This window comes from Herpailurus yagouaroundi, unplaced genomic scaffold, assembly GCF_014898765.1.
Source record: "Herpailurus yagouaroundi ecotype Mexico unplaced genomic scaffold, PumYag 77, whole genome shotgun sequence".
Taxonomy (NCBI): Eukaryota; Metazoa; Chordata; class Mammalia; order Carnivora; family Felidae; genus Herpailurus; species Herpailurus yagouaroundi.
Genome location: NW_024412388.1, coordinates 11,532,523 through 11,546,725, shown reverse-complemented (window position 1 = coordinate 11,546,725; position 14,203 = coordinate 11,532,523).

Below are 14,203 nucleotides of genomic sequence, written 5' to 3'. Positions count from 1 at the left end.
GCCCCAGTAGCCCCATTTTATGATTAGGCTTCCCCAAATGAGATGGAACCTTTGCTTCAGCCCGCTCAGAACAGGGACAAATCTGGGTCATGAGCACAGCTCCCCTCGCCTACTTAAAACTGCCCCTAGGGCTGTAGGAGAACTCATTTTCTCCCCATGCTCCCCCAATACCCAGAAAGTAGTGTTTTTATTTTATGTTTTAATTTTTTTCTTCATTTATTCTTTTTTTTTTTAATTTTTTTTTCAATGTTTTTATTTATTTTTTGGACAGAGAGAGACAGAGCATGAACGGGGGAGGGGCAGAGAGAGAGGGAGACACAGAATCGGAAACAGGCTCCAGGCTCCGAGCCATCAGCCCAGAGCCCGACGCGGGGCTCGAACTCCCGGACCGCGAGATCGTGACCTGGCTGAAGTCGGCCGCTTAACCGACTGCGCCACCCAGGTGCCCCTGTTTTGGTTTGTTTTAACGTATGAATGTTTCTCTCTGAAATGCCTATCTTTCTTTTGCAGCTGATTTAGAGCCTGTGACTGCTTTTCTGAGCTAGATGTGGGGATTTTTTGTGTGTGCTGAATTCACCTTTGGCAATTTGTTTACAATGAAATGAAGGTGTCTTACATTTGCACTCATGTGTATGTATATCATCACCAAAACCAGTTCAGGCCTTTCTGGCCCATTCTCTTTTTTTCCTTCCTTCCTTCCCTCCCTCCCTCCCTCCTTCCTTCCTTCCTTGCTTCCTTCCTTTTCTTTCTTTCTTTTTTTTTTTTTTTTAGGGACAGGACCATATGGTGATTCAATTTTGGTTCTCTTGGATAAGAGGTTGCACTCTGGAGTCACCTTAGCCAGGGCTGCCCTCTTGAGGTTTACATATGCAGCCGCTCATTCTTTTAATGTATTTTTTTAAATAATATATATATATATACATATATTTTAATGTTAATTTATTTATTTATTATTATTATTATTATTTTTTAGAGAGAGACACAGTGTGAGCAGGGGAGGGGGACACAGGATTGGAAGCAGACTCCAGGCTCTGACCTGTCAGCACTGAGCCCGACGCGGGGCTCGAACCCATAGACCGCGAGATCATGACCTGAGCAAAGTCAGTTGCTTAACCGATTGAGCCACCGAGGTGTCCCTCCCTGCACCTTCTCACTCATTCTAAAGCTTAGATCAGGCCTGTGTGTGAGGAGCAGAGAGAAGCCATACAAAAGGGCTGAGGACCAAGCGGTCATTGTCATAATAAACCCAGAAGCTTCTTATCTGCTTTGATGTGGTAGTGTAGTGAAAAGAGTCCTGACAGGGAGCCAAGAGTTCTCAACTGACCATTGGCAGACTGTGTGATCTCAGGCCGGTCATTTTTTTCTGTGTCTCAATTCCTCAACAGAACAGGAGCTGCTGGTCTCATCCAGGGGTCAGCCAAGTTCTGCAAAAGGCCAGATCATACCATGTGGGGCTTGATGAGCCATATTGTCTCTGTGGCAACTACTCAGCTCTGGCACCGTTGCTCAAAAGCATCCACAGACAAACTGTAAGCAAATGAGTGTGGAGATGTTCCAATAAAACTTTATTATGGAAACGAAATTTTGAATTTCCTGTAATATTCCCATGTCGCGAAGCATTATTCTTCTTTCAATTATTTTTTGCACCATTTAAAAATGTAAAAAAAAAACAAAACATGTTTAGTGCTCAGGCTGTAGGAAAAAATAGGCAGTGAGCCAGATCTGGCCCAGGGCTAAAGTTTGCCAACTTCTGGACTAGATAATCTCAGAGAGCCCTTCCGGTTGAATCTTCTACATGTTTAAAAGTCAACTTAACTATAGTTCCTGTTTGTTTCTTTTTCTTGGAAGACACATGCCCTTCCAGCGTGATAGAAGGGACATTAGAAGACACATTGACCCCCCCAAAAAAAGATGTCTGCCAACTTCACACTAGTCGGCTTTAAACACTAGCAGTTCTTGTTTCTTGTTTCTTTTTTTAAAGATACTTATTTATCTTGAGAAAGAGAGTACGCTTGAGCAGTGGAGGGGCAGAGAGAGAGAGAGGGAGACAGAGAATCTCAAGCAGGTTCCACGCTGTCAGCACGGAGCCCAGCGCGGGGCTTGGTCCCACGAATTTCAAGATCATGACCTGAACTAAAATCAGATGTCAGAGGCCCTACCGACTGAGTTTGAGCCAGGCACCCCGCATTGATTTAAGATTCATCCCTCACGCAAATGCGATATTCTTACATCCGAAAAAATACATTTAACTTTATCATCAGTACATCTTAACGAGGACGTGACAGAAAGTTGAATGTGGATTTGGAGAGGCGCGGAGGCCCAGACACTGTGTCTGGAAACGTAAAATGGTGTATTTATAACTATATATGCAAAGGTGGGCTGAGAGAAGGAAGAAGCAGGCTTTTCCCCACTCCTCAGCTTTGCAGAGTTCTGACCCCCCACTCGGGGTCCATGTGCCAGTCTTCTTTAAGGAATGAGCGCTTGATCAGGGGTCAGGAAAACTGGGTCTCAGCCTAGCTTGTGGCTTGCTAGGTAAGAGGGAAATCATTTGCCTTCAGCTTCCTCATCTACAATATGAGGATGATGACCCTGCTGTGCACCGTGCAAAGCTGAGCATATGTATGAGTGCCTGTGAGCTCTACAATGCCCCAACAACGTCCAGAATGTAAGGAGCATTTGCCCCGTTGGATTAGCCACCTCCCACTGACTAGCAAGCTATAGTCCTTCCCTTCAACTGTAATGTTGCTGCCCACTCTTTTTTTTTTTTTAAGTAAGCTCCACACCAACATGGGGCTGGAACTCATAACCTCAAGACCAAGACTTGCACACTCCATTCACTGAGCCAGCCAGGTGCCCCCGAGAAGCCCACTTTTTTTTTAAGTAAGTTCCACACCAACATGGGGCTCGAACTCATAACCTCAAGACCAAGAGTTGCACATTCCATCTGCTGAGCCAGCCAGGTGCCCCCCAGAAACCCACTCTTGTCACGATGCTAATGGGCCATCCTTGGGTGGGGTTTCCACCTGACTCCGGTGGATCGCTGCCCTGAAACAAAGAACAGCCTGCCCCGTTGCCCAAAGAACCAACCAGTTTCAGCTTGAAGAAGATGTCACATGACCGACACCAAGATGGTATTTCGGAATTTCTTCAGGACTGAAATTCTGATTTACGTTTGCATCTGCCTCAGAGATGTGATGGATTGGATTCCAGCCTCTTCCCACAGCTGTCTTCTCCCCTCCCTTTCCGCTTTTCAGGCCCACCCCCACCCCACGCACTTCAAGAGTCACCTCCAAGAATGTATCCCTCTCCAGTTCCCTCTGGACTCCGAGGTCTTAGAGCAGTTTCTTTATTGTCATTCATTTTGGCCTTTTTTTCTACCCATACTCATGTGGTTTCATGCCTGATCGCCCTAACCAGATTGCTTCTAGAGGGCAGGAACTCATCCACGCCAACTTTAGAGCTGGAAGGAATCTTGATGTTTATTCCCTTACTACATCGTCTCGTCTAATGCCCGAACCACTTCATGGCGTCTCTGACAACTGTTGCTTTGGTCTCTTGCGGGCCTCTGGTTCTGGGGCCCTCCTTACCTGAAGAGGTCTGGCTCAATGTAGGAATATAAGAAGATGCTAAACAGGGGGCGACTGGCTGTGTCAGTCGGAAGAGCGTGGGACTCTTGATCTCGGGGTCATGAATTCAAGCCCCACATTGGGTGTGGGGCCTACTTAAAATAAATAAATCCGTAAAAAAAAAAAAAATAAATAAATAAATAAAATAAAATAAAATAAATAAATCCGCTTAAAAATAAAGATGCTAAATACAATGTTGTTGAATTCAAGCTACTTCTCCCTTAAGGCCGAGTCTGTCCTTGGCTGGGAGTGGGATACACAAGAAGGAGAACATTGAGGAACGAACAACATTTTGGCTAAACATGTTGGGGAATGTTTCCAACAATCTTATGTCCAGGCTATATAATTCACGTGTTGTGATTCAGTTCTTGCCCAGTGTTATTTAGGGTAAGTGAATTACAAAATATCAACTCAATTACCTCTTTTTTTCTCCCTCAGGAGAGGCTTGGAGCATAATCATTCGGGATGACATTCAACTAGGGGCTGGACAGGCATTTCATCCATGCAGCTAACACTTGGTAGGAGCTGTGCCACTTTCAAAGCCCTTTCCAAGACTTCAGCTCATTAGAACTTTTTGATGGAAGCAGAATTACCATAAATCTATAAAGGAAGAAACTAAAACTTGAATTTGGGGGCACCTGGGTGGCTCAGTCGGTTAAGTGGCCAACTTCAGCTCAGGTCATGATCTGGCAGTCCATGAGTTTGAGCCCGGCGTCGGGCTCTGTGCTGACAGCTCAGAGCCTGGAACCTGCTTCGGATTCTGTGTCTCCCTCTCTCTCTGCCCCTCCCATGTTCATGCTCTGTCTCAGTCTCCCAAACATAAATAAACATTAAAAAAAAATGTTTTAAAACTTGAATTTGGTTCCGAGGGTGACAGAGGCTCCTTAAACCCTGGTGTTCAATGTCCAAAAAGTCTAGTGCTCTGTTTCCCTAAGGGAGACAGTCATTCATCTAAAAAAAACCCTGACATTCTAAGTAGAGTTCACTCTGTCTTGCAAAGGCTGCATTTGGCCCTGGAGAAAGGTTCAGGGTCAATGACTACATATGGATACAGATTCTTCCGATGCCAGGAATCCCGGATAAGTGGCAGGGGCCAGCCAAATACCTCTCTAGCCTTGCCTCCCTCCAGTCTCCCCTGCTGTCCACTAGAGATGTAAGCAAATTCCTCAGATTCCCCCTGCCCAGTTCTGTGAAATGTTTACCTGTGTGCCAGGATCGACTTATATGTCCAACGGGGGTTGCTTCCCAGGTGGCATGATTTCAGGGGCTCCTGGGTGCTGCTGCTGGCTTCCTCCCCCATCCCGCCCCACTCAGTGGCTAGCTCAGCTGAAATGTCACTGCTAGAACTTCTCTCTTTTGCTTGAAGTGTGATCCCTGTTAAATTCAGAGACACCTTGGGAGCGGTGTCATTTTAACACCATTAGCAATCACAGATCTGGGTGAACGGGTTTCAGAGTCTTTCTTAAGAGTAGTGGGGTTTCTTTCACGGAGAAAATGAAACAAACCACACGAGTCATGAATATTAATTAGGGAAAAGGAAGCCTACTGGACACAGCAGGAAAGACTCCCAGAGCAGACCCGCAGCACGATGTGAACAGCACTGCCAACCTGCGCAAAGGGTGAGCTGGGGAGTGGTCCTGGGATCATCTGTAGCCCATTTGGAGAGACGTGCAATGGAACTAATCTCACTACGTGCTACACAAATCAATCCAGATGTTAAGTGTGAAAACCAAACCCTACAACTTACAGAAAAAGATAGGATGATTGTTACGAGCTCAAGGTAAACAAGACTTTCTTAAAATTAAACGCAAAAGCAGAAACAACAACAGGGGCGCCTGGGTGGCTCAGTTCATTAAGCATCTGACTTCAGCTCAGGTCATGATCTCACCATTCATGAGTTCGAGCCCCGCGTCGGGCTCTCTGCTGTCAGGGCAGAGACTGCTTCAGATCCTCTGTCCCCCCTCTCTTGCTGCCCCTTCCTAGCTCATGCTCTCTCTCTCTCTCTCTCTCTCACTCACTCTCTTAAAAATAAATAAGTATTAAAAAATTAAAACAAAACAAAACAAAAAAAACAACAAACAAAAGCAACACAGACCACAAAGGAAAGAATCGATGCAATAATTCCACCAAAACAAATCAAAAGAGATCTTAAGACCGAGATTGTCAACTCTGGCTGCACATGAGAATCACCTGAGGAGCTTTTGAAAAATCCTAGCACCCCGTCTCCTCCGGGGGTAGGCCTTAGGTACAGCCTCACCCCTAACACTTGCAGGGCCTAGAACAAGAGTAGCAGTGGAGGGGCGCCGGGCTGGCTCAGTCGGTGGAGCATGTGACTCTTGATCTTGGGGTTGTGAGTTCGATCCCCACGTTGGGGGTAGCATTTACTTAAAAAAACAAAAAAAGAAAGAGTACAAGTGGAGATTCACCTAACGAGGTCTAAATATGTAACAGCTACAAATCAAGCTAACAAATTGCTAAATAAAATATTTTTCTATCTTCCCATCTTGACAAATAAACCTTCATAACAATTTGGGTGCCCGGACCAAGGTAGAAGGGGGTCATGGGTTTTGCAGGGTGTTGAGGGGGGCGGGCACATCCCTCGGGCTGTGTGGACTCCATACTGAGCAGGGTCTTCTAAAGCAGAGCCCAGGGCAGGGGTCCCTCCTACCCTGGTCTTAGGGTAGAATTGCCTGAGCACCTGTACTTTTTTGTTGCCAACCTTTCATCGATGTTGATACGTATAGATACATGCATAGAAAAGTACGCAAATTATATAGGCGTACGGCTTGATGAATGTTCATAAATATATCCATTAAGGATATATATGGGGCGCCTGGGTGGCTCTGTCGGTTAAACATCTGACTTCAGCTCAGGTCCCGATCTCATGGTCCGTGAGTTCGAGCCCCGCATCGGGCTCTGTGCTGATGGCTCAGAGCCTGGAGCCTGCTTCCGATTCTGTGTCTCCCTCTCTCTCTGCCCCTCCCCGTTCATGCTCTGTCTCTCTCTGTCTCAAAAATAAATAAAAACGTTAAAAAAATTTTTTTTAAAGGATATATAAATATACCAGAGAATTTTTTTTAAGTACTCTCTATATTCAACGTGAGGCTCGAACTCACAACCCTGAGATCAAGAGTCACATGCAGGGTACCTCGGTGGCTCAGTCAGTTAACAACTGACTGTTGGCTTCGGCTCAGGTCACGATCTCATGGTCCGTGAGTTCGAGCCCCGCATCGGGCTCTGTGCTGGCAGTGTGGAGCCTGCTTGGGATTCTCTCCTTTCCCCTCACTCTCTGCCCCTCCCCCTGTTGTGCTCTCTCTCTCTCTCTCTCTCTCTCTCTGTGTCTCTCAAACAAATCAACTTAAAAAAAAAAAAGAGTCGCATGCTCTACTGACTGAGCCAGCCAGGTGCCCCTCGTAAAAAAATTTTTTAAAGAGAAATAGCAACAAAAAGAAAGGACTGTTAAACACAAAATTTGGGGTAGTGGTTTCCTCTGGTGTGGACCAGGGGATGGGACAGAGAAAGACACATAATCAATAATTCCTAAACTGGGCATCAAAAGCACACAGTTTATTATGCCTTCTAACTTACATATGTCACACACATTCTTTTGGACATCCTCAAATCCACTCAGGGTCCTGTCATCTAGGGGCATTCAGCTTAAAGACAACTTAATCCTGGATATTTCAAATACTCCCGGCAGAATTACTGCAATTGATGATCTTGGCTCCTCCAAAAAACAAAACAGAACTTTCTATGAAGAAAGGGAAAAGGAAGCACGTGTCATAAATTTTAAAACAATCCAATGCAACGAGGTTATGTTTTAATCTTTTTTTAAAAAAACGGTTTACAAATAAAATGCATAACACATAAAATGTGAGCACTATATAAATCCACAGCACAAGAAATAAAACTTCCCCCAAACGTTCTGTCCTGAAGTCAACATTGTCAACAGTGAGGTATGTATTCCTCAACCTTTTCTAAATGTAGTAACAGGACTAATTGATTTTCGCAGAAATGAGATTATTCTAGATAAACCCTTCCGAACCTTGCTTTTCCATCTAGCAACGGTCTCTTGAACAGATTTTCCCTCCACGAGGTCACCTCTCAGAGACAAGAGCAGGTGGAAATGGAAAACAACCTTCCCCTTTCTGCCTGACACACTCATCCCTGAAAATCCAGCCCAAGTATCACCTCCATGAATCCATGCGATGCCAGGGTCAGGGAGACCCCAGAGATCTGCCAGTCTGCCCCTCCCCCATGTTACCAACAGGGGAACTGAGCCTTGGGAAAGACTGGCATTTGGCCCAAGTTTACCCAACAGATAGCCGCTGAGCCGGGAGTAGAGCCCTGGTGCCGAGCTCTGGGCATCCATCGTAGAAGTTGCTTCCCTGGGACCCATCACACGCTGTTTCTTTTTTTTTTTTTTTTTATAAATTTTTTTTTTCAACATTTATTTATTTTTGGGACAGAGAGAGACAGAGCATGAATGGGGGAGGGGCAGAGAGAGAGGGAGACACAGAATCGGAAACAGGCTCCAGGCTCCGAGCCATCAGCCCAGAGCCTGATGCGGGGCTCGAACTCACAGACCGCGAGATCGTGACCTGGCTGAAGTCGGACGCTTAACCAACTGCGCCACCCAGGCGCCCCCACACGCTGTTTCTTATCACGAAATCCCATTGTGTATGTACATGCACCTGATCTCACCTAAACGAGGATATCATATGTCCACTCATTGAACCAAAATTTATGGAGGGCCTACCACGTGTCAGACAGCAGTGAACTGGACAGAGAAGGTTCCGGTCTTACAGCACAGAAGGGTGGAGACGAAAACAAAGTAGGTGTGTGATGTGACAGAGAATGGTAGGCACCCAGCCATCATGTGCTGTGGCTTGTCGCCCCAGACAGGAGTGAGAGAAGACACCCAGCAGACAACTTTAAACTTGTGTCCCCTTACCAGGCCACGCAGCCTGTGATCTGTTGTGCGTGAGTATTTTTAGAATCCCCATCATTTTCTTTTCAATTTTTTTTTAACGTTTATTTATTATTGAGAGACAGAGAGACACAGAGCGTGAGCAGGGGAGGGGGTAGAGAGAGGGGGAGACCCAGAATCTGAAGTAGGCTCCAGGCTCTGAGCTGTCAGCACAGAGCCCGATGCAGGGCTCGAACTCACAAACTGTGAGATCATGACCTGAGCTCAAGTCTGTCGCCCAACCAACTGAGCCACCAGGCACCCTATAAAATTCCCATCATCTTCTGATTAGCAGAACCACATTGTGATTTGTGTGTCTTTAAAAGGGTTAATTTGTTTAATGTAAACATTTAAAATGTACTATAATTTGGGGGGCACTGGGTGGCTCAGCTGGTTGAACGTCTGACTTCGGCTTAGGTCATGATCTCAAGGTTCATGAGTTTGAGCCCCCCATTAGACTCATTGCTGTCAGTACAGAGCCTGCTTTGGATCCTCTGCCCCCCTCTCTTTGCCCCTCTCCTGCTTGCACTCTCTTTCTCAAATAAAAATAAAACATTAAAAAATTATAAAATGTACTATAATTCTTGTAAAGCTATTTTAGCATTTCTTCATTTGGTAATGCACTGGGAGCACGACCCCCAACCACGGAAGCATTCCAGAGTCCTCTGAGTCTCTACGGGACCCTAATTTCAAGGTACGTGTCAACTCCTCGAAGGCAGGAAGAAGTCCTAATGTTCTGCCCACAGCTGTATTTATATTTGTTGGGGAGATCATTATCAAAGAGAAGTGCACCACTGTGCCCTCTAGCCTGCATGGGAAAATAAGGCAGATAAATCACCCAACAGACAGTCCGACTTGGGACTTATCTCCCCAGAATGCTCAGAGAACATACCGAGCTGTCCTCCTCCAGGGACTTTGTTTACTCTGTCCTGAGTGTGCAGTCAGTATGAACTGGGAGCCCGGGAAGTTTGAGCCAGGGGAAGAGACCCCAGCCTCCAGGGACAAGTCCATAAGTTGGGAGGTGACGGGCTGATCTCAGGGACAAGTCCCTGGGATCAGCAGGGGCTTCTCACTTGTCCGTAAGGAGACAGCATAGAGTTGGAGGCATTTGGTCTCTGAAGCAGATTGTCTCTTTTCCACTGCTGGTCCCAGTGGTCAGATGCTGTTTCCACTGTTCATGTGGCATGTGGGAGAGGAAAATACAAAAATAGGCTTGGCCAGGTGCAGTGGCACCTGCCTTGTGGGCCAGAGGGGAGCCTGCGGCGGGCTGCTCGGTGTTGTAAGCCAGCTAGCCCACACATCACCTTGTTTTTTGTTTTCAGTTATACAAATACATGTTTATCTTAGGCCATCTGGGTTGCTGTAACAAAATACCATAGACTGGATAGCTTATAAGCAACAGAAATTTATTTTCTGGGCTGCCTGGGGAGCTTAGGTTCAGGTCACGATCTCACCGTTCTTGAGTTCGAGCCCCTCATCGGGCTTTCTGCTGTCGGCACAGAGCCTGCTTCAGATCCTCTGTCTCCCCCCGTCCCTGCCCTTGCCCCGCTCATGCTCAATCGCTCACTCTCTCTCAAAATAAATAAATAAACATTCAAAAAAAGAAATTTATTTTCTCACAGCTCTGGACACTGGGAAGTCTAAGACCAAGGGACCAGCAGATTCAGAGTCTGGTGAGGACTCGCTTCCTAGTTCACAGACACGTATTTTTTTGTTATATCTTCACATGGAGGAAGGGGTGAGGGATCTCTATGGGGACTCTTCCTCTTCCTTTTTATTTATGTATTTAAATTTTTAAATGTTTATTTATTTTTGAGAGAAAGAGAGACAGAGCAAGGCCAGGGGAAGGGCAGAGAGAGAGGGAGACATAGAATCTGAAGCAGCCTCCAGGCTCTGAGCTGTCAGCACAGAGCCTGACACAGGGCTTGAACTCACGAACTGTGAGATCATGACCTGAGCCGAAGTCGGATGCTCAACCGACTGAGCCACCCAGGTGCCCCTTTATTTATTTATTTTAAGAGAGAGACTGAGAGAGAAAGAGGGAGAGCAAAGTGTGGGCGGGGGAGAGAGAGAGGGGGAGAATCCCAAGCTGTCTCCACATTGTCAGCAAAGAGCCTGACACAGAACTCAATCCCACAAACCATGAGATCATGACCTGAGCTGAAATCAAGAGTTGGACGCTGAGCTGACTAAGTCACCCAGGCGCCCCTTAAAGATTTTATTTTTAAGCGATCTCTACCTCCAATGTGGGGCTTGAACCCACAACCCCAAGATCAAGAGTCACAAATTCCACAGACTGATCCAGCCAGGTACCCCTTGGATGATTATTCTTTTTAAAAATATTTACTTTTGGGGCGCCTGGGTGGCGCAGTCGGTTAAGCGTCCGACTTCAACCAGGTCACGATCTCACGGTCCGTGAGTTCGAGCCCCGCGTCGGGCTCTGGGCTGATGGCTCAGAGCCTGGAGCCTGTTTCCGATTCTGTGTCTCCCTCTCTCTCTGCCCCTCGCCTGTTCATGCTCTGTCTCTCTCTGTCCCAAGGGTAAATAAACGTTGAAAAAAAAAATTTAAAAAAAAATAAAAAAATAAAAAATAAAAAATAAAAATATTTACTTTTTTATTATTACTAAAGAAATCCATACTCCCATCAAAAACAAAAAGGAAACAATGGAAAGTGAAAATGACCGACATTTAAGTCCCAGTCCCAATCCTCAAGATAATTAATATGTGGTCTTACAGATTTTTCTGTTCCTGCGTTCAAACATTTTTTAAACAAAAATGGAGTTGTTCAGGAGTGCCTGGGTGGCTCAGTCGGTTAAGTGTCCAACTTCGGCTCAGGTCATGATCTCATGGTTCGTGGGTTCGAGCCCCGCATCGGGCTCTGTGCTGACAGTTCAGAGCCTGGAGCCTGCTTCGGGTTCTGTGTCTCTTTCTCTCTCTTCCCCTCCCCCACTCATGCTCTGTCTCTGTCTCAAAAATAAAAAATAAAACAAAAAAAATTGTAAACAAAAATGGAGTTGTTCCATGCACGCCGTTCTGCGATTTGTTTTACCTGCTCTCAAAATGTTTTGGTTCATTCAGACAACAAATGTTTATTGAGCCCCTACTGCGTGCTCAGAAGTTAGAGATCCAGCAATGTCCTTGCCTTCAAAGAATTTGCATTCTAGTGGAGGGGATAGTCATGGATGAGAAACAAAAACACAACAAGGAGGGGTGAAACCCAAGAAAGAAATGACGAGTGAGAAAAGCCAACAGGAAGGCAGTTTGTATGGTTTTATGTCATCTTTTGTCGATTCTGCAGCGCGCAGTGGAGTTTCCAGCCTTTCTGTCACCAGTGATGCTGCAAGGAACATCTTTGCGACATAAATTTGCATGTCTAGAGGAGCAGATCTTTTTCTTTCTAGGGCTGGCATCTGTTGCCATAGCCACAGCTGAAAGGGGGCTCTGGGGAACATCAGGACGTGGGGGGCAGAGGGAAGGGGGAGCTGCAGTGCAGGGAGCGAGCACTGGGTTTGGAGTCACACTGGAGAACAAACCACCGCTCTGCCATTTGCCTCCCCTCCCTGAACCTCCCCATTTGCAAGACGGGGAACCCTCTAATCTCGCAGGGTTATCGCGAGGATCACACATCAATTTTCCCCATGTGCTTCCTGGAACAGACATAGCATTTTGTTCTTACATCCATCCACTCCTCAAACAGCTTTGAGACAGCCGTCAAAATACATTCGGTAGGGACGGAGTCCCTCGTGAGCAAATGAGCAGATTTTGTAAAGTGGGTGGAGCCTTGCTATTTAAATTGTGATCTGGGGACCAGCAGCCCTGACTTCACCTGGGAGCTTGTCAGAAGGACAGAATCGCCGTCCCACTTCAGACCCATTGGTTCAATACTTGCATATTAACAAGATGCCCAGGATTTCACACGCACATGTTAGTCTGAGAAGCACTGGTTTAAAGTAGAAGGTTAAATGGCAGATAGAGTTAACTATCTCTTCACATCTCGATTAGAGATTGAAGAGGCTGTGACCTAAAACATTCTTCCGGGTTGAATCTGGTCTACCAGGGGACTCATCCTCCTAGGGAGAGAACTTTACGAGACCCGATCATTTCCCTGATCTGTTTCTCGAACCAGGTGTGGGAATCTAGGCTGCCTTAAGATCTTGAGCTGTCAGGCCTGGGAAGGGCCTGAGAGGTCTTCATTCCAGCTCAGCGGCTGCCCTGCCCACCCCTGCCCCACCCCCACGTCACAGGTGAGGCCCTGAGAAGGGCTGTAATTTGCTCAGTTACACACCCACCTAGTGGTGGCCTCAGTCCCGGCTCCCAGCCAGTCCTTCCTTCTGGTCTCAAAGTTTGGCCCACCATTTTTTTTCTATGGATTCGGCCCCTCGTTTTCGAAAACGTGATTTTTTAAAATACTGGTTTGTTACAAAAGAATGAAGTGCCTATTGGAAAGAATTCAAACAACATAAAAATTGCCCCGACACCTCCACGCTTCGGGATCTATCTACTCAAGAGAAAGGAAAACATAAGTCACATGCAACACCTGTACACGAATGTCGACAGCAGCACTATTTGTAATAGCCGAAAATGGAAATAACCCAAGTGGCCATCAGCTGGTAAATGGACAAACAACACGGTGTATTCATGCAATGAAATATCTGATAATTCAAAAGGACAAAGTACCGATGCGTGCTACAACATGGGTGCGTACCTTGCAAACATGCTAAGAAAGAAGCCGGCCCTGAAAGACCACATAGGATTCCGTTTATAGAAACATCCAGATTAGGCAAACCCAACGAAACAGAAAGGAGATTAGTGGTTGCCAGGGGCTGGTGGGTGGGGAAATGGTTAAGTGACTCCTCATGGGTAGAGGTTTCCTTTTCGGGGGTGTAGGGTTTCCTCTTGGGGTGATCAAGATGTTCTGAAATTAGGCAGTGGTCATGGCTGTACAACTCTGTGAATATACCAAAAACTACATGTGAAAAAAACCCTTAAAAGGGTGAATTTTATGGTATGTGACTGACACCTCAATCAAGCTGTTCTAAAACAAACAAACAAACAAACAAACAAAACGGTAGAAGAAAATAAAATACTCTCTAAGTCACCCTGCCCCAAGTAGCTACTCATTCACACCATAAATACTCACTGAGGGCCGGTTCCGAGCAGTCTGTGGGTTGAGGACTCCATGTGAAGCAAATCTCACCTCCGACAAGCAATGGTCACCCCAATATCCAGAGCCCCATGACCAGTGCCGACACGGCTGCAGACTTTCCACCACGGACACTGAACCCTCACCTCCTTGCTTTCCCTCTGGTAACCCAAGCTCTACCCATCCAGGAAGTCCAGCCCTGCTCACTGGCCACCCCCGCCCCACCCCCCCCCCCCCAACCAGGTCACCAGCCACCTCTTCCAACTCTCCATCCTTACACCAGCCTCATCTGACAAAAGTCCAGTACTGGGCAGGAGAAAAAAAACCCACTCTGAATTCATGCTATGCGTCCCCACTGGGCCCTTAGCGTTGCCAGACGCCACGGTCATTTTCTCCCCCTGACTGTTGCACACCCTGTCTGTAAAATGGGGACAGTAATAGTTCTGCTCGGGGCTATTGGCTGC